Here is a 15,200-nt window from a genome sequence, read left to right as displayed (position 1 = left end):
TCTCAGAACGTAATAACATTACCATTACCGTCAACTCGGCTAGGAAAAATTATTCGATCATAATAGGCTATGGCTAAGAAAATACAGTTAGTCTTTCATTTAGCCATCACTAAAGGAACATCTACTTATCTATTAAGATTATTGATAAGGAATTTTCAAGCTTCATGAGCAACAATAAACATTATCTCCTGGAATCATGCGTAAAAATATGGGGGAAGTGACTTCGATGCAGGAGATGCAAGGACAGTAATAAGACCGAACTTAATTAGGTAAACCACTTGAGATGCACCAAAATAAACGTTATATTAACAGAACGGAGACCACCACGACGATCGGCCGCGTAGATTGCGATCTTTACAGCACTTTCATACAGAACATTAGATACTTACTGTAAAAAGTACACGATGTTCTCGCTTGGATGGCGGTCTCGCCGGAGGGTAGTCGCAGTCTCACAGTGTTCCATTACAGTTCCCGGTAACATTAGCGTCGAGCGAGTGGGCCGCGAGATACCCCTGGCTGGATCCACTTTCGGCCGACAGCCATAGAAATCACGTAGTTCGCGGAACTTGGTTACCTGTGGGCCCGTGTGGCGCGCAGCGAGCCAAGGTGAACGTTCGGGCCAAGGACGGCCCCGGGCGGCGGGAGGGGCCGGCGCGCCTCCCGCGCCCCCGACACTGTAAAAACGATCCCAACCTTCGGTGCAACCCGGCAAAAAAGGGCCCAAACGGAACAAATAGGAAAAAGAAAAAAAAGAAATAATAGGCCTGGCTTAACTGAACTGTTCAGGCATTTCGATGGTATAATTAGAAATAATGTACGATTTTCGTAGAGCATGTCACCTGCGCCTACGCACGCGGGTCACGCTGCGAGGCTGCGCGTGCGGCTATGATGTAATAGACGAGCGATAAAAACGACTAACGGAAGAGGTGCGGAACAGACCAAACGGACAACGGTCCACTAATTACTCCGCATCACAACAGAAAATAAATACAGTACGGCTTTGTATTTCACAGTGGACGTTCGAGGCATTTAATATTCTAAAGCCGTGGCCATCTCCGTTTCAATTATTCATGTCTGCTTTCATATTCTTCAAGCGTAAGCTTAGAGTTTTTTGTAAAAGAGTGAGGAAGACTCAAGACTAGGGAGCTACGTTAAAATGCCAAGACCACTTCCTAGGCGTCCTGGCCCGACCGGTTTGGCCGCACATTGTAATACTTCCCTAACACAAAAAGAACCGAGCGAAACACCCGTACCGCAGTCTCTTACGACTTTCATTATCATATCTTGCAGGATGAAAATTATATTAGTGGAAAAACTAAACGGATTCCATCATAGCTCAGCGAGGCATACCTCACGGCAAAAACATACTTAAGAACCTAGCAGGACCTGGTGCTTATGTTCATAGAATCAATTTAACAGGATTGAAGAATTCATTTCTTCAAGGTTTCTTATTATAAACTACTAGGTATTTACTTTCAGGTTTGAGGTGTGAGTTAGCTCAAAGTTGTCTCATATCGAAGTTACATCAACCTTCATAAATAGAATCTCCAGAGTCATCCACACACGCGCGTGCAAGGGAGCGTGACATTCTGTGCTCCTCTAGCGTAAACTCCGGCGGGCAGGGGGGAAAGGGACGAGGTAATGTTACAGTTAAGCAGGAACTCTATTTATATGCAAATATAACCTCGGAGTCGACACCTGTTTGCGTATTCTCGCCTTGTCGCTTGTTCGCTCAGTCTGCAAGTAGGTCCTTTGATGATACACTGGAAAACCTTCGCAGGTTGTAAACCTTTAATAAATTTAATTTGAAGACTGGATTGTGCAGAGTCCGGGGTACTATAATTGTCGCATTTGAGAGAATCATGTCCTGAATTTACGTCCAAGTTTAATCTTAAGAAATTACATAGGTTGTCAGTGCTGAGCTGCTGAGGCTAACGTGTTATTTTGGTCGCTTTGGTTAATGACGAGGTTCTTTGAAATAAGTCTCAGTGCATTTCACTCGCACCGATATTATAATTGTGAGTGAGATGCACTGACATCTGCAATCATACTGTGTTTAAAATTGTAATATGCCTGCCATGAAGTCGGTTAGAGTTCTCATTACTCTTCTATACAAGGTCTTACCAATAGCCACCGGTTCACCAATACCTGGACACTTGACATGAGGGTCTGAACCTCTGAACACTCTGAACCGAGAATGTTACTTTGTTCTGGACTAAGATTTATTGTATCTTCTCTAATTCTCTTACGGGGAGTGGCAGTCATAAAGTCCAGAATTCCCTCTTCTCCCACCTAGCGTTATCCCAGCCTTTGCCAGGGTCCGCTTTCCTATTTTCCTTTCTCCACTTTGCGCGATCCTGGGCGTCCTTTCGTGTGAGCCCAGAACACAAATAGTGCATGTGAGTACAGAATTTCCTATGAAAGGATATTCCTTGTAGTCTCATGTCATGTGCCATGCTCTATCTATAATCTTGTGCACACTCCAACACGTGTTTGATGACATTATTCAAAGTCTTTTCGCAATTAAACGGTAAATAAATCATAAGTTGACACTTCGTGTTTAAATTGTTTGACGAGCGCTCGGCCGATGTCAATAACACCGTTCGAGGTTCGCGTTTAGAGTAATATATGGTGAGGAGGGCGCAGCGGTATCGGGCTCGTTTATCACGGGAGATTGGCCCGACGTCCTGTATTCAACCCTACCCAGTATAAGGAGACTCCTGGATTTGTAACAACTTAGTTTAATCAGAGGCTACTGTATAAAGTGGTTTTCCTGGATACGGTTTTGTTTGAGAATAACGACGATAAATGGACCGTATTTGTCGCCGGGATTATCGAATTGGTCCAGTCGGAATACCCCAGTATTAAGCTATGCATTACATTCGGTAATTAGGTACCCATATTTTTAGCTTCGAGTCTAAAAGATATCGAACTGTTATAAAAATATGCCAGCTTTGTTTTATCGCTTGCTATATATGTATAATTTATCAGCTTTTACTTAAAGATAGTGACACAATTTCATAATCATTGCACTAGAATCTGATAAAAATACCTTCATTCATGCATATATTATCTTCACAAGACAATAAAGACTAGGATATTATATCTAGAATTCTAGATCATGCCGAAGTTAACTCTCGTCTCTCGTCTCGTCTTCGTGTTAATATTTTTTCCTACAATGTTCTGTTCTTTTTTGTACAGCTAATGATCGCCAGTTGTTGCTAAATCGTAAAATATTGTCATTGTTTTACGTATTAGTGCGAAACTTATAGAGTTGTTGATACTTATATCTGTGTTGATCTGTATAATACAGATTGTATATAATATACTCGTATTTGTTTCAGAGTTTTTTCACGATATTTTAAAACATAATTGTGATATATATATATTATTGATCTGTCCCACGTCAAGTGTATCCATTACCGTCATATTTCGCATCCCATCGCGCGAAGGTCAGCAAAGAGAAGAATCAAAGCCCCACCATACATTTGTCATACTCTGACGCCGCGCGGTGTCCTGAGTGCATTTCTATGTAACCTACGTCTGCCCTCTCACAAGTATCTATTTGTTTTGTTACAGCTGCGTATTATGAGTAAGTAATCCTGGTGAAATGTGACGTTAGTTTTATATTGTGTTAAGGTAAATTATATTTATTTATTTATTTAAACTTTATTGCACGATAACAAAATGTACAAATGGCGGACTTAATGCCTTAAGGCTTAAGGATATTTGATCGCGCTGAAGAGACTAAATTCTGGGAGTGATGAGGAATTAATTGAAAATTTCGTTGTCATGATTTAGAAACTATTGAAGCTCTTCTAATCGTTTAGCACACTAACGTCACCTGTTGTTACATCACGTCTTTTTCCTTCAGTGTAAACAATATATCGGATTTTCTTAAGTACTTTTGCTCCACCTACGTTTTAATTAATTAGAATTTGCTACCTAATAGCTGTTTTCTAGATGTTTATTTTTAATACAGCTATGTAAGATGTACTACAGCTGTATAATGATTAGGCAATGAAGATTATATAGTATTGTATGTGAGGAGTAATTTATAAAACGTGTTTGTAGTCGCGTGGCAAGCAGGCTGTCCGTCGTGCTTATCGCCGGAATATCATATCGCGTCACGGAGCCATCGGCCGCGGGAGCGACGCCCGCGTCGCCCTTATTCGTCCTTTTGGACGATGCACCGACAAACACACGGCATGTGGTTTCGTCGAGCACATTGTTTTTGAATCGATTCTCTTATCACCAGCGGGGAAGAATCATAGAAGGGTCCTTCTTCGGCAAAAGTTACACGAGACACTATTTTATTGACCAAATTGAAGTGTAATGACGGAACAGGATTGCTCTTATACCAAATTGAAGACTCTTCATCTTTACAGTCCCCAATAGGGTAAAACATGGTTAATTCGTTCACCGTTACTGCACTGTGAATTTCACAGTTTAACTGCAAAGGGAAAGTATTCACGTGCAAAATCGATCATTCATCAGCTGTAAGATCAAACGATCGCACTGGCAATAGAACAGTAAACAATCGGTTAGTTTGTAGTAAAATCGACCAACACTTTCGGAGCGGAGACGCCGAGTTGTCAATTACGGAGATTCCGCCCATCTTCCCCCCGTTTGCCACCATCTATTTCCGATTCATCCATATATAGAATTGGGAGAACTGTGCCAGAGGTGAACCTGTAAACTATGAATGGACGTATCAATAGCCGTGTATTTGCGTAACACTAACGACCGGCGCTTTATGACACATAATTACGTTTCAGCCCGTCAATTGTACTATAATGTTTTCCATTTTGTAGCATTGGACACGGAACGTTTTGAAGTCGAAAACAAACTCATTACGGTGACGCTTATTGAAATTCGTGTAACGGCGCGAATGTGCACGTTTTAATTATTTATTTTAATTTTCAGACGGTGTTTAGCTTGCAGCCGTGAGCCGGCAGCCTAATTCAAGCTTTGTTAATCAAAGCGAGCACTCCGACTAGGCAGTGTATTCCCGACGCTTACCTTTACTTTTCACGAACGTTCTGAAGGAGACCAATATAAACTGTGAGCTTCAGATCTGTATCCAGTAAGCGCAAGAGAGGGCTCTTGTACTGATTCCCCTAAGCGTTTGACGTGGTATATTAGCGATTGGAATCCCCGACGTGCTTCCTAATAGACGGGGATTAAATCTCCGCTTAGGTAGCTCTTGAAGAGTGCTTTTAGAATTTACTTAGCTCGTAACGATATTAATAACTCGACGGAGCATCTGAGATTTAAATAATAAAAAGGAATCTTTCATGTTTCTTAAGCTGTCGATGTTGCTAGAATCACTTTAGATATCACGCAACACCAAGTCTGTAGTATGTTACTTATGTATATTTAGATAAGTATACTAGTATTTAACTATTTATTATACTGACACAACAACTTCTGTACAAACAAAAGCCCCAACGTGTTTTTCTATATATGTATGTATTGTATAAATTATGTATGGGCTTGGGTAAATGCATGTATGTAATACCGAAGTTACACGCATTGAAGCCAGGTTTTTACTTCATGAATTTCCGTTTACTCTTCTTGAAATAAATTTGAGGTTAAATCTTAAGCAAAAGTTAGAGTGAAAGTCGCACTTTGATGTCGGTGGGTAGCCGAAGGCGTAGTCAAATTTGGAGGGTGAAAACGCCCGAGCCTTCGCAATTCCGAAACAAGAGTAGGTATACTTATTCAAACCAGCGTCACCGTGGCCTGAAGATCCCTAACGAGTCCGCAAGCATATAGCGACCTTATACTGGCTCGCCTTTAATAATTTCGAGTCTCCTTTTAATAATTAGAACAACACCCTAAAAAGAGAGGCGGCCAGCCATGTTTTTGGACAAACCGTCCTAACACCTAGAAAGAATGAGCAGCCAAATGACTTCGTCGCATCTGTCATCCCAATACGATTTTATTTTCAATTTGTTTTCGTCGATAAATGACTGATCCTGAGCCTTCGATCCGCCCGTGCTTTGTAAGCGGGTTGGAACACTAGGGTGCGCCGCGACGCGCCGCGGCGGCACTACACTGGAGTGTCTCCTGGAGTCTGACCTAGAAACGCTTCTCCCGTAAATATTTTGTTGCGCGTTCCACCCATCGAATATTTATGGGCTACGGAGCGCCGTTCCGATTAGAATGCCGTTTTATTGCAATATTGAGGGCGTCACAAGCTTATTTCGTACGTCCCGTATATACCTTTGCATATTTTACAATTCGGGATTGCATCAGAAGGAATTTGCGATGAGATGATTATCGAAGTGTATTTGTGAAAATGTGTTGTTAGCTTCTCTAATGCAAGCAGAGAGATAGAACAATGTGAAAGAAGTTTAATGAGAATTGTGCGGAAGTATATATACTCGTACCCGCAACAAACTTACAAAACTCCGTGAGCGCGATTTAGTACTTCTACTGCAGAAGCTTTCCCCGTGTAATTAGCCACTTTCAGTGTTTAGCAGTAACACAATGGTTTACTGCGACATAAACGCATATTGCTTGTGTCAACGACTGAGCGCAACCTAAACATATATAAGTAAATAGGCGGGCATTTAGAGAATATACGTTCTTATACTATCACACATAAGGTGTTTCACTACTACTCGCATCACCTGCTCGAAACCACATAACAAGTCCCCACTTGTTATTTGACCTGTGATGCTAGCGCCATCTAAATGTTACAGCGAGTCTCCCTATAGTCCGTTTTTTTTAGCATTAGAAAGAACTTCGCAGAAGTAAGCGTGTGGTTCCAAATCCAGCACTTTTAGCGGTAGTAATTTGAAGTAAATTATATGTATTGACCGTGTTACATTAGATAATTCAATAATTATTAACAATTAAAGAGCCTGATAATAACTGCACGCTTGCTTCTGTGGAGTTCTTTCTAATGCTAAAAAAAACGAACTATACATTCATGCTTGATAGAGGTGTTGATAGACTTAACATCAGGGTTTTGGGAGAGGTATAGTTTTTGCGAGGATCACGAAAATGGTAGAGCAATTTGTGGTTTGCGCGAGACAAAGGACCGGTCAGGCCACACACGGCGCTGATAATTAAAGCGTCATGCTGGCGGCTGGGTACTAACAACAACGTCATTGGTAGACCTTATCTCGTTGCTATAAGGTTTACGAATGGTTAGTATGTGCGCACGATGTTAGGTACGGCCTAGCCGAACTAAACGGCGCAATTTTCACAAGTGATTAACGTATCGTCGTTAAACGCAGCCGCAGTACGGTTTGGTTAAAGAGAACACTATGATATCGTATACATGTACCTATAACCATTTTGACTTTGCTTGGCAATGGCTCTTCAATAGGTAACAAAGTGCACAATTTTATATACATTTATAAAATGCCACATCGAAATCATTAAGATATTCTAAGAAAATGATCCTTGCCTTGTATTGTTAGTTTAAGTGGACACACTAGGATGACTAGGACGACAGGTATTATACCAAATGTGCATAAAAAGAAACGGTACTTTCAGTCTCCTGGTGCAAAGTTGTCTTTTACCACTAAAAGACTTTTTGCAGTTTTACCATTGGTCGCATGTAGGGTTTGCAATCCGGATCCGAAATGTATGAAATTATCCGGATCTGGATCCGGATCCGCGGATCTTCCCATACATTTCGGATCCGTCGTGCAAACCCTAGTCGCATGAACCATCAAAGCTGGATAGCGTATCCACCTCGCCCCGCGTGCTTGCAGTTCCTCGTACGTTTGAAATGTTTTTAGTTTAGGTAGATCTCGTATGAAACTAACCTTAGGTTGTTATCGTACTCTGATTTGCTGCATATAAATGGGTATGTATGGCCCAGCACTAATCTATGCGTGGAAGGAGCATCGGCAGGAAGAGGTCTGCGGCGACGATGACAACAATTTTCTAATCAATCGACCGACTGCCGACGCCGGTCGCCTGTTTGCCGCTGTGACCTATCATTTTATAGGCGTATATTGCCATTGCTCTGACCGTGGTCTTCATTTGGTGTCACGCGCTGCGCACAGCGTTTTGCGTGACAATACAGAAACGTTTCTATGGAACATGACGCTTTACGCAGGATATGGTATCAACGGGAAAACAAAGCTTCATGGAGTAGATAAAAAATAGACATTTTATTGTAAATGTGACCTAGAAGTTCGTAACAACTATGCGTAATTGGTACAACACTGTTTGGTTTGCCTGAGGCCCTTGCTAAGTTTTGGGATATCAGCCCCAGAGATACAAGCAAATGTGAAACCGGAAAAGGCAAACATATTTGAAAACTCATAATCCCTTGATAAATAACTCTTCTCAATATATGGACATAATAGAATGGATATAATAAATTACTTGGAGTATCATTAAACGATTGTATTGTAGCTTAGAGTCCACTTATGTTATGTCGCATTGGAAGTTCGCGAAGATGTATTTATATACATGTAGGTATAGTGGGTGTAGTAAGAGGGCTTAATTAAATTTTGAACTCATTTCCACAGTGTTTTCTGAAATCTTAAAATACAGTCATTAGGCCCAAGTGCTAATATATCTGTACATTCCCCAGCGCATTTGGTCCGCCGTGGGGCATAAATCGTGTTTAAGAGCCACTAAAGTTTAATATTTATGTGACATTGTGCCGTCAGCGGGCAGTTAGTGTCAGGTGTGTCGATGAAAAGGGCCTAGACTTTATTTAACCAAATGTTCAACTTTAAGTATGATTAGTGGTCGGTGTGAATTGAGCTTGACATAAGTTTAAGTAACTTTGGATTATTGAGTCACGTTAAATTAAATTAATGTCTAAGTCGCACGGAAGGCAAGCGGCCTGATGGTTTAACTTTAGTGCAGTGCAGTGTGAGAGAGGACGGTGCTTGGTCTGGGACGCTACGTGCGTCAGCACCTTCGCGGCCTCTCATATTAGTCGCACCATAACCTATATACGTAGGTAAGTAAAGTACGTGAATGCATCGAGCGTATTTGTGCGTTAAATTTACTGTACCTACTATATTAGGTACACAACTTAAAATATCTGTGCCGGTGTTACCGAGTGCGTAAATAATAGTTCCATTAGGCGGTTGTGCCGACATCTATATTAATTAGCGCTAACGATCTAGACCGCAGCTCGCGGCCCGGCGGCGGACACACGCGAGTATTTTCACAATGTTTATCCCACGCCTAAAAGCATCCGGCAAAAACGCGATGTCATTTTCATATCTTCGTTAACGCCATGAAAATGAAGATTTAATTTCGCGCTTGCTGCATGGTGTAATAATTGAATCACTTTATTTTAACTTGAAACAGATATTTTCAGGAATCGTTTTTGCGTGTACGTGAAAAGGTGCTTTAAATCAATGCAGCAAGGTTGTTAATGGGTAGTTTTCGCCTCCCCACTCGTATTATGTAGATGCACCGTAAGAGAGATAGGACGGCCGACGGTGTAACGGAAATGTGCCCGCCAAAGCTGCGGGTATACGATAGGATGTGTCCTCTCATCTAGTGCCCTATTTATGAGGTTGGAAGTACTGCTATCTATGTATGTACTATGCAAATAACTTGGGAAATATTATTTGTCCTGGAGCTAATTCCTAAGAAATGTGAAATAGGGTTAGAGAGATAAGAGGCGTGCTAAATAGAGATAAGAAAGTTTAATTTACTCGAAAACATTTTGTTTTGTGGGTTTTTAGTGGTAAAGGTCGAAAGTTATATTTTAATGGCGATACAAATAAGATCGAAAGGTTATCTATTAGAAAGAGTTCTTTTTGTCACTTTTGTACAGTCAAGGAATTTAAATTCCGACCCATTTCGTACTTTGTCACAGTGACAATCAATATGAAAGCCGCTAGAGAGCTCATACGGTTGTCACTGTGACAAAGTACGAAATGGGTCGGAATTTAAATTCCTTGACTGTACAGCAACTTTCTAACAATTTTAATTGCCACATAAATAAGAGGACTAAGTTATACAGTAATCGTAAATTATCATGCAGTGTCCCTATGAGCAGGATTAGAAGCCCAAGTTATTTTTATCAGCGGAAACAGTATAATCAAGACAAGATACACGACGTCCCGCGTCGTGTCCAAACATCCGCCGTTTGTTTTACTGGAAAATCTCACAACTATCACAGATAGCGCTCGATTTCAATTAAACATTTAATACAATAGACTATTCTCATTCGTCGGAAAAACATAATCTCTTGGGACGTAATGACAAAGAGGTATTAATTAGTTCTTGTTAAGACGAGGGTTCTTTTAAAACCTCTTACCTAATGTATGTATGCGGATTAAATAGGTGACCCTTTTGAAAACATGCTTGTCTTTATCGTGTGATAATGACAAGATAAAGCATTTGGCTCTTGCTATCCCAACTGAGTCCGAAATCGAATGAAAAATAACTCGGTTTGTTATTGTTACGAAGCGATTGTAAGCGACCATCATATTTAATGCACTTTTTACGACTCTTAGTTGGTATTCTTTAAATTTAATTAATGAATTCGTCAGTACTGAGGTCGGGAATCGTTCCCTCCGGATTCGTTTCTCCAGAAAGTTCCACAAATCCCGGACAGATGAGCACGCAAGTACTTTGTAAACTAATTTGGGAAAGTGCTTGCTTCTAGCTAGACACTCCCCTATCTTTAACGACATGGAGAAAGACTTAAGGATCGCAAAAACCACGTTTTTTTCACGCGTTGTTGAGGATTTTTTGCCTTGCACTCATTTTGAATGTAACCAGTTTCAACACGAAAGCATCCAAAATAAAACGAACCCAATTAAACCAAATACATAATAATTAATACGTGAATGTTAATAAAAATGATAAACAGTGCGCGGTGTCAAGTGTCGTTACGAAATTCAAATTCGTGAGCGCTGGTTTTTTGTAAAGGAACCCTTTGGGATCCAATTATAAATATTTAAAGTGTGTAAACGTAGTCGGCCTGTGTAATTCAATTCGCCGGGCGGTGTAGCATTTCTTATTGACACATCCATTAGGTATTATAGAGCTAGGGCCCTGTGTATACGTTAGAGCATTTGCTTTTGTAAACATGTGCATTTGTGCAAGACGGAATCCTTTGAAACATATTCAGTTTCGTAAAATATGAGTGTACACACAGCCAAAGAATTTAGGTTATTAACTTATTATAATTTATAAATTAATATGATAGTCACTAGGCACCTCATACTATTGTCACTGTGACAAAGTACGAAATGGTACTAAAAATAAATTTCTTGACCGTACCTTTGGGTACTTTAGGTACTGAGATTGAAATAAAATGAGTATCATATTTCATAATTTTGAATACGACTCCATAAGTCTGTAGGTACACTTTTACGCAAAATAAATTAATGGTTTCAGTTTTATTGATAGCTCAATTTTGATGTACGCTTCGCAGGGATGGAACGGTCTATTTAAGGATACATGAGACGGGGCTTCTTATTATTCAATGAACGATCTATGGAAGGTATTACGCATTGGTGATTTTCAAATTGGATTTGGGGGAAAATTTTATCCGGCATCCGGCCTTCTTTGGCCGGCTTTTTCCTAAGCTTTTACCTGCGGGCTTTTTCTTAAGCTCGTCTACTTTCAAAATTTCATACTTTTAATATGTGAATAGGTTCAAATTGCGACCATGATCGCACGTACCAAACTGAAAACTCAAACATAAAAATAAAATAAAACAACGACGGGCCTTCTTTGGTCCACGTCCATTACCTTACATTTTTTTTGTTATAAAATATAAGTTTCATACTCTATCAATCTACTCGTTTGAAACCAATCTCGTGGTGTCATTGTACTTTGTATTTGTTAAACGTGTTTGAATGACTCCGGAAATGCCCTACCCAAAGAATGGTCAAAAAACTTTATCAAACCTCTGCGAATTATGATTCACGGCTCGAATATCCGTTTCCGTCGAATTGGCAAAGTGTTTAGACAAAGCTTTGCACACTAAACGTGGTCGAGTGCGGACTTCCTACTTCATTCCCGTTAGAACAGCCAACACGTGCTTGTATGCAAATCCTTAATCGACTTGTTGCTAGATAGAGAACAGGCGTCAACGAATTAAGTGCTCCCTAATATCTGAACACGCTAGTGTAGGTTATAGATATTTTGAGCGTTCAGTATGTTAATGATGGCATGAGATCCAGTAATTTGACTTTCTACTATACTCTCTTCTTCGGTAGACACTGAAACGTTAGACGTTACGTTGAGACGTTACAGAAAAAGTTAGTTACCAAGCGGACCCCAGGCTCCCATGAACCGTGGCAAAATGCAGGGACAACGCGAGGAAAATGATGAATATAGCGAAAAAGGCGAATTGTCACCGCTTGCGCCTAAGATAAGTGAGCCAGGCATAATTTTAATGTTATCTTGGTTGAATGGAATGTTTTCCTGAAACTTAACCCTGCAGGAATCCTGATACCCGATCCAGGAAGCTCACGTGAACTCACGTCTGTCGTAGGGCAAAGGCGCACTATACAGGTCTGTTCCGTCTGTTTGTTATGCAGCCTAATGGCGGGCCGGGTGCTTTGATCTGCACGCATGTGTACGAGACGTGCCGCTGCCAGTTTACTGTTCGAGGAATTATCGCTAATGCGTGGAATCGAGTGGGTTTCCGTTACCGGCGTTGCAAGTGAGAAAGTGCGACATTGTTTGTGTCGATTTATCCCTGTAAGAAGTGTAAAGTATGGTGGGATCTACTCAATAATCTTTAATCCATTGCAGATATACATTCTTTCCAGCTTAAGACTGTCATAATTCCAGCTATGTACTAGTAAGAAGATTTTGTGTTTGTGTTAGCTTAAGAAAATTCGTCAGTAGTTAGAAGATAATCTTGGCTTAATAAGGGACGCCGCTAGCTTATGGTACATAGTTCCAATAAAACTTATTTTGGAAATTTAAATAATGATTGCCAAACTGCACGAGCAGATAGCACTCAATAAAGGTAAATACGTGGTTGTTTAGTCACCATTTATGAGATTACTTGATGTAGATAAAAACTAGGTAGCTAGTATTATACCTACATATTTTTGCTTAAACACTTAAAGCAATATACGGAACCAAAGTTACCCCCCTAGCCTGTTTAATCAAAGTAAATGTCTGGTCTACTTGTCTAAGATCTATCTTTAGACGAAAGCCAAGCCGTAACCGGTACCGCAGTGCCTGGAACTGATTATATCTAGACTCTCGCGTATTTAATGAGTAGGTTAATCTTATCGGGAACCAAATCTATCACACCTCGAATGTATGCAGAGTTATCGGGCGTGTACTATTTCCCGGTATAAGTTGTTCGTACAGGACCGGTCGGGTGACCCGACCGCATAGTGACCAGGTTGTTGTTCCCTTGGCAGGCGCGTTCAACGCTCCGGCAAACCAGTATATTCGGTAGGGTAATACCGGTACGACCTTTGACTTTAAGTTTGCGGTCCCATAGACCTATCCGCAAACAGAACTCATATTACTATTTCAATCTAGTTTGCGAATGCTATTGATTGGTGGTCTTCACATTCGATGCGGATCCGCGTGCCACTGCGTTGTACAAGCGGGACCTCGCCTATATATGTGCATACTGCTGTCTAGCTCAGACACCGGACACTCATATATGTGATAACCGCGATAGATCTAGGGGTCACAGACTGGTTCGCCCGAACGTTGGTCCGGCGCGGGTAGCGATCGGAACACTCGGCCAGGGTTCGCGTTCGGGGAAGCGTGTGCGTTCCCACGCGGCTGCGCTTGCGCTCGTACTCGTACCTGCGAACAAGGAACATGGAATAAGTGTCGGATAATTACTTCATCAAGCGGATGCCGAAGTCGACATTTGTGGGTAAAAAACTTAAGAAGTGGCCCTCATCTATGTAGTTGTGTACGGAACTTAATAGTCTGCAGAACTGTCAACTTGTGAATTAATAAGCCAAGACAATATACCTACTTCTTCAATAGACCAATGACACTCATCGCTTTTAGGCTGCAATTTATACGATACGAGTATGACGTGCCTTTATTATATGAGTTGAAGCATAAAATTATGACTTTTATCTTAGTAGCACAGAGGATTACCGTGTAGGTACCTGGAAACTCCACCGTAATAATACTCCACTAAACTTCCTACCCCACATATCAGGCAGCGTTAGGTGCACATCAAAGGAACCGTTACACTGGGGCCACGAATCAAGCGAAGAACTATAGTGAACCTGAACACTACTTTTATATATTATTCGAAATATTGTCTACGATAGTTACCTATTTATGAAATAAAACTATTTTAATGAATTATATCCTATACGACATTATTCTTGGACACTTGCCAGATACTTTCAGTAATTCCCAAATCCTTGTGTCCGGTTTGGTCTATAGTCTATGCTTTTAGAAAAAGTGTTCCGTGAACAAAGTTTTGTACGAAACACTCATAGGTAATTTTAGGTGTTCACGGTATCCAGTCCGCTTGCCAATTGATTTATTAGCTTTTTTCCATCGTCCACGTTAAGCATTTGGTAGTTAATTGACGTAGGTCGAGAATCTCACAGATTTATTTCGCACTTATCCCCTTCGCGCTCGGACCGAGCATTCCGCTCGATTGCCCTAATGCTATTCAACGTATAACACATTAGTCAATTAAAATTCAGCAAAGGGATGACGCTCAGCGTATGGGGGACTCAATCCTGTCCCTTTCGAGCGCCAAATATTTGCTAATAAAAATGTTTTTGTCGTATTGTTATAACTGGGCTATAATCCTCTGAGCATATTTAGGACACGCGATCAAAATATTCTTGAGAAGTATCTAAGTGATCGATAGAAAGGTTCGGAGAGCGAGATAAAGATCAAACGTTGATGTTAGAATGAAAGTCTTATCCTCGATTTAAAGGACATATATAATAGATATTTGCTCCGTTGAGGGAAAGAGAAGCAAAGGAAGTATTTACGCGTTGGACATAATGCTATATTTAATAAGGAGGCAATTACTCTAGCATTATGGAGATAAAGAAATGCGTCCGTAACAACTTGACGGTCTAGAACTACAAAGACTATCAAATTGTACGCCTCCACAACAGCTGATTTGTAGTATCGTAGCAGTGTTGTCGCAAACTTCGTGGCCCTTGCAAGCACAGGAAGCGAGTCACGTGGGCTGGCGTTTAATACGGGCGAGGAAGCTCGCGTCCGGCGCACGGAGCCTAATATCGGCTGTCATTACAATAGAGGGAGTAGAAATC

The 15,200-nt window shown here is 40.9% G+C and overlaps 1 protein-coding gene across 1 annotated transcript in view; it reads right to left on the bottom strand.

Moving 5' to 3' along the window:
* The window catches only part of LOC134666742 (zinc finger protein jing homolog), a 158,061-nt gene that overhangs the window by 41,199 nt on the left and 101,662 nt on the right, over positions 1 to 15,200 (bottom strand). The gene's annotated exons all lie outside the window — the stretch shown is intronic.

This window comes from Cydia fagiglandana, chromosome 8 (assembly GCF_963556715.1).
Source record: "Cydia fagiglandana chromosome 8, ilCydFagi1.1, whole genome shotgun sequence".
NCBI classification, from domain to species: Eukaryota; Metazoa; Arthropoda; class Insecta; order Lepidoptera; family Tortricidae; genus Cydia; species Cydia fagiglandana.
The sequence above is the reverse complement of the archived record's forward strand: the minus strand, read 5'-3'. Positions and strand labels throughout refer to the sequence as shown.